This window comes from Narcine bancroftii, chromosome 6, assembly GCF_036971445.1.
Source record: "Narcine bancroftii isolate sNarBan1 chromosome 6, sNarBan1.hap1, whole genome shotgun sequence".
NCBI lineage: Eukaryota > Metazoa > Chordata > Chondrichthyes > Torpediniformes > Narcinidae > Narcine > Narcine bancroftii.
Genome location: NC_091474.1, coordinates 174,200,556 through 174,207,262, shown reverse-complemented (window position 1 = coordinate 174,207,262; position 6,707 = coordinate 174,200,556).

The window sequence follows — 6,707 nt, the reverse complement described above, 5'->3', positions numbered from 1 at the left end:
TGTGCTTTTCCAATCGACTTCGGCCAGTTCCTCTCTCATGCAACTGATTTCCTTTACTCCACTGAAATGCTGACACATTGGACTTCAGCTTCTCCTTTTCAAATTTCAAAGTGTACTCAATTATATTGTGATCTATCACAGCTGTCTAATCACAGATCTCCAAGCTCTTTCATCACCTCTGACAAAGAGGATACCACACAGCACCCAATCCAAAACAACTGATCCTTCATTGACTCATCAACAAGATGCTCCACAAAGCCATCCCATAAGTATTTTATGAATTCTCTCTCCTGAGATCCCAAACAGTCCTGACTTTCCCCAAACTACTTTCATGTTAAAATCCCTCTGATTACAGTTATGTTGTCCTTCTGGAAAGCCTTTTCTATTTCCAGTTGAATTTTGTAGCCTGCCATTGGGGTCCCTTTGTATTAAAAAATTAACTTTTTAAAGCTGCCCAATTATACCTAATTAACCTACATTTTGAACAGTGGGAGGAAACCGGCGCCTCTGGAGAAAAAGCACGCAGACATGGGGAGAACATACAAACTCCTTACAGACAGTGTAGGATTCGAACCCCAGTCCCAATTGCTGGCACTGTAAAGGCATTGTGTTAACTGCAGCACCAACCATGCCTTCCCAAAATAAATCTTTCAGGAACGGGATTCAAACCCATGCCTCCAGAGGAGACTGCATCCTGAACACAGTGCTTTAGACCTTTACCATTCCTTAACTCAATCCATAAGGATTCTACCTCTTGGTCCTCTGACACTTCTTTCTAGTGATTTAATATGTTGCTTACCAGCAGAGCCAAACCACTCCATTTGCCTACCTATCCAATAAACTGTATCGTTAGATGTTCAGCTCCCATACTTTAGCAATGACTCCACAATGGCTCAGTAATACCCTCCAATCTGTAGCTGTACTGCAAGATCATCCACTTTGTTTGTAATGCTGCATGCATTTAAGTACAGTGTATGAATGCACCATGCCTCTGTAATCCCTCTAGCTGCAATATTGTCTTATCACCTGCCTGTCATCCTTGCTGCATATTACCTTTGATTTCCTGCTGTTTTCTCCGTCAGCCATAACACTTTGGTTCCATCTCTGACAAATTAGTTTCAACCCTTCCAAACAACTATATTAAACCTCCCACCAGGATACTGATCCCCCTCGGGTTCACGTATAAACCTTCCTTTCTGAATAGGTCAAGCCTTCCCAAAAGAGATTCCAATGATCTGAAGCCCTGCATCAGTTTCTCAGCTACTCATTTACCTGCCTGATCTTGCGATTCTTCCCCTCACTAGCATGACCCACAGGCAGTAATGCTGAGATCATCACCCTGGAGGTCCTCCTCCTCAGTTTCCTTCCCAATTCCACATATGCTCTCTTCAGGACCTCCTCACTTATCTTACCTGCATCCTTGGTGCCAAGACTTCTGTTCGTCCTCTCCCATCAGATTGCAATGGACTGGATTGGAGACATCTCATACCTTGTACTCGATATCCCTTTTGTATTCTGCACCCCCCTCCCCTTCTGTGCAAATTATAGCAAGTTTGGTTTCTAAATATTCCTAATTTTCTTAGTTCAAATAAAGGTTATCTATTTTTCTCTCTTGTACAGTGCACAAAAGTGCTAGAGGAACACAGCAGGTCACCCAGCATCAAAAGAAGCTTAAAGGCAGATGATGTTTTAGTCCTGAGTCCATCTGCTGAGTTTCTCCACGTGTACTGCACTGGGCCCCAGTTTCTGCAGATTTTCTGCTTTTCCTGTTTTTCTCTCTGCATGATGTCTGACATTCATGTCCAGCACCCACTTAACATTCGAGATTTCCAGCATAAAACTATAGTACATTGCAGCACAGAAACAGGCCCTTTTATTCTGTGCCAAAATATTTTTCTGCCTCATCCCACTGACGTGCACCCATTCAATAGCCCTCCATGCTCCTCCCATAATTCTTCTTAAACATTAAAATTTAACCCACATTCACCACTTCAGCTGGCAGCTCATTCCACACTCCCACCACTGTGTGAAAAAGTTCCCCTAAACTTTTCCCCTGCACTCAACCGTGTCTTCTGGTTTTCATCTCACCTTCCCTCAGTTGAGAAAGTCTACCTACACTTAAGTCAAGTTTAAATACCTCTATCAAATCTCCCCTCATTCTTCTGCACTCCAGGGAATAAAGTCCTAACCTGTTTAACCTTTCCCTGTAACTCAGTTCCTGATGTCCAAGCAACATCCTTGCAAATTTTCTCTGCACTCTAACTTACTGATATCTTTCCTATAGTTAAGCAAGCAAAACTGCACACAATACTCTAAATTTGGCCTCACTAATGTCATATACAGCTTTACCATAACATCCGAACTCTTATTCTAATTACTTTGATTTATCAAGGCCAATGTGCCAAAAGCCCTTTACAACCCTATCTACCATTGACACCATTTTCAGGGAATTATGGCTCTGTATTCCCAGATCCCCTTGATCTACCATTTACTATGCATGTCTTTTCTTGGTTTGTCATTTCAAAATGCAAAACTGTGGCGGCGCACTTTCTTGTGGCGAACTGGCCCTGCTTTTACCGCCGCATGGCGCGGTAGCCATAAAAAGAGGGCGCTGTCAGGGTTCCTCCTTACTCTGTGGTTCCAGCCCAGTGTGCGCCTCAGGCAGCCATTATGATGTCTCCGCTCACGCTGCCCTTAAAGGGGCACACATGGGATTTGAATAAAAGTCGTTGGGAGCATCCAAGGTGGTGGCTGTGAGTTGCTTTGCTGTAGCTCCCACTATAAAACCTCACTTGTCTGCATTAAATTCCATCTGCTAGTTTTAAGCCCATTTTACCAGCTGGTTCAGATCCCTCTGCAAGGTTTGAACATCTTCCTCATTGTTTACAGCACCTCCAATCTTAGTGTCATCTGCAAACTTGCTGATCTAATTTACCACATTGTCCAAATCATTGATATAGATGATTAACAACAGAGGGGCCAATCCTTAAGGCACAGAACTGGTCCTCCAGTCTGAGAAGGAATCATTCACCATCACTCTGGCATCTCTCATATAGTCAATGTCCTATTCAATTTACTACACCTCCATGAATACCAAGCATCTGAACTTCCTGACTAACCTCCATGTAGGACCTTTTCAAAGGGCTTATTAAAGTCCATGTAGACAATATCCACAGTCTTTCCTTCAACTTTCCTGGAAACCTCCTAAAAATATGCTACAAGATTGGTTAAACATAACCTACCATGCACAAAGTCAATCCTACAACATCACACCCATGGCTAAGGACCTTTTAAATATTTCTGCCAGAGCCCCTGCAATTTCTACACTGGCCTCCCTCAAGGTCTGAGGGAATACTTAGTCCTTGAGAGTTTATCCACCCTTATTTGCTTTAAGACAGAAAGCACCTCCTCCTCTTTATATACATTCCATGATCTCACCTCTTTCTCTCTTCCCCACCCCCCCCCCTCCCCCATAACTTCCTACAACTCTGTACCAGTTTCCTGAGTGAATACTGACAAAAAAAAACTCAAAATCTCCCTCATTTCTTTTGGCTTCATACATAACTGACCACGGATCAATTTTGTCCCTTACTATCTTTTTGTTCTTTACATACCTGTAGAAACTCAGGATTTTCCTTCACATTACCTCATGTCTCCTTTTAGTCTTCTGATTTGTTTTTTTAAATTTTTCTTGTATTTTCTATACTCCTCAAGTACCTCATTTGCTCCATGTTGCCTGTACCTGCTTTTACATCTCTCTTTTCTTCCTAACCAGATTCTCATTATCCTTTGAAAACAAAGGTTCTCTCTGTATGTTAACTTGGCCTTTAATCCAGACAGGAACATGCAATTTGTACTCTCAAAATTTCACTTTAAAGCTCTTCCACTTACCTGGAACATATTTGAGGAAACAACTTTTCCCAATCCACACATTCTTGAGCCTTTCTCATTTCCTCAAAATTGGTCTTTCTCCAGTTTAGAATCACAACTCGAGACCCAGACTTATCCTTCTCCACAATTCACTTGAAATTAATGGCATTAGTTTCTATCACCAGTCCTGAATTGTTCCCCAATAGGAGATCCAGTATTGCGCACCTTAGTTAGTACCTCTATAGGTAACTGCCTATTTAGAAAACTGCCTGTACACATTTGACAAACTCCAGGCCACCCAGCCCTTTTACAGCATGGGAGTCCCAGTCAACATGTGGAAAATTAAAAATTCCTACTATCACAACTTTGTTTTCTGCCACTGTCTGCTATCTCTTCACTTTTAGGGTTAGGTTGTCAATATGCGGGCAGCGGGATATTCATCACCCTCGTGTTCACATCTTTCCCCTCTCTGGGGTTCTGTGTCACTCTGAGCTGTCACTTTTTGCTGGCCCAAGTTTTCATTGCACTGTATCTGTTTCTAGTCTCTGTTGGCCTCATATCTTCTCCGGTAGGTGTCTGTATCCTTTATTCAACAGTTTTTACAATTTGTATGGTGTTAGGGTTGGGGTTATTTGTGGTGTTTAGGGTTCATCTGTGTTAGGGTGTCCCTGTAATTTGCCATAAGTGTGCTAGTCCATGGGGTCTGTTGTGGGAATTGGTGTCATTGTGGGGCTTCTATTTGTGTTGTCTTTGGATGGGGTTGACTCTGGGTAAAGGTGAGGGTTAGGGTATTAATCTGTGGACAGCAGGATCGTCATTCCCCTAGTGTTTACTTGTTTTCCCTCTCTGGGGTTCTGTGTCACTCTGTACCACCACATTCGGGTTAGGATCAGGGTTAAGGTTAGGGTTAGAATTAGATTGTAAGTTTGGGTCTATGATAGAGTGTTCCTGTAATTAGACCAAAGTGTTCTGGTCCAGGGAGTCTGTTGTGGGAATTGGTGTTGTTGTGGGGCTCCTATTTGTGTTGTCTTTGCATGGGGTTGAGACTGGGTAAGGGTGTCGATAGGTGGAGTCTGGGTAAGGTTGCTTCTGTGACTCCTGATTGTGTTCTGGCCTGGGGATCTGTCCTCATGAGTGCCTGGCAGAGTTAGCCGGATGGACTTAAGGTCCATATGGGATTATATTGGGTTATTTGGGATTTTTTTGGATTAGGGTTGTCTGGGTCAGGGTAATTTTATGCTCTCTGATTGTGTCCTGGCCTAGAATTTACCTCCGGCCGTGCCTGTTTGAGTTTGTTGTTACGCCTTAAGGCCCTTGTGGGATTGATTTTGGGTTATTTTGGGGTTTTAGGATTAGGGTTAAGTCTGGGTAAAGGTAACTTTAGGGTTACGGTTAGGGTCTAATTCTCATTGACTATTGTGAAGTTGTACCTTTCCTGTTCCTCAGCTCCACTGATATAGTCGCAGGAGACAAGCCTTCTGGTCTGTCCTGCCAAAATACAGCTTTACATTTTCCCTGATGAGCAATGCCACTCCTCCCTATTTCATAATTTCCCCCTCCCCACCCTATTGTGGGAAACAAGGAAAGCCCAGAGTATTGCGCTGCTACTTCTGCCCCCACTGCAACCAAGTTCCACATGCTCCAAGCTCAATACTTGTATTAAAATAGATGCACCTGAGAACATTTTCACCACATACAACCTTTTGACTTTTGACATTATATGTAATTTTCACATACTCTTTTTCCCTCCTCCACACCACTATCTGGTCTGGCACTAGTTCCCATCCCCCTGAAATTTTACTTTAAACTCAACAGAGCATCACCAGCAAACTTTCCTGCAAGGATTCTAGTTCTCCCTCTAATTCAGTTGCAAACCATCCCATCAGTGCAGGTCCCACCTTCCCGGTAATAGAGCCAAATGATCCAGAGACCTAAAGCCCTCCCTCCTGCACTACATCCTTAGCTCCAGTTAGGCTGTATTATTCTCCAATTTCTAACCTTTCTAGCATATGGCACAGGTAGTAATCCTGAGACTACAACACTAGTGGTCCTGTCCTTCAGCCTAGTGCCCAATTCCCAAACTCTCTTTGCAGGACCTCATCGCCCTTCCTTCCCTTCATGGACCACAACATCTGGCTGCTCACCCTCCCTCCTGAGAATGCCTTGAACTCAATCAGCAATATTTCAGACCCTGGCACAAAGGAGGCATCCAGGATTCTCAATCCCTTCCACAGAATCTCTTATCTGTCCCCATAAATATGGAATCCCCTATCATTACAACCCACTTCTTCTCCTTCCTTCCCACCAGACCAGGCTCCTGTGCTAGAGACCTGATTGCTGTGGTTTATCCCTGGTAGGTCATTTTCTTTCCACCCCACCCCACCCAAAACAGTATCCAAAATGGTATACGTCATTGAAGGAAACACCTACATGTGTGCCCTTCACTGGCTGCCTGTTTCCTTTCCCATTCCTTACGGTCATCCAACTACCCTCCTCCTAAATATGATAGCATCCCTAGAACTCCTGTTTACCACTCCCTCAGACTCCCAAATGATCTAGAGTTCATCCAACACCAGCTCCAATTCCTGATCTTGATTTGTAAGTAGCTGCAACTGGATGGATTTCTTGCACATGGTTATCAGGGATACTGCTAGCTTCCCTGACTACTGAGGATCCTTCCCCTACCTTGAATGCCATTCTCACTGATTATGACTAGAGGAAAAGATATACAAGATCAATAAAAGCTACCCTTACCCGTGCCTTCCTGCTGTATTCTTTTCAGTCTTTGAATAGGGTGGCCCTTACTTCAACTCTTGCACTACCATCTCATCATCAAA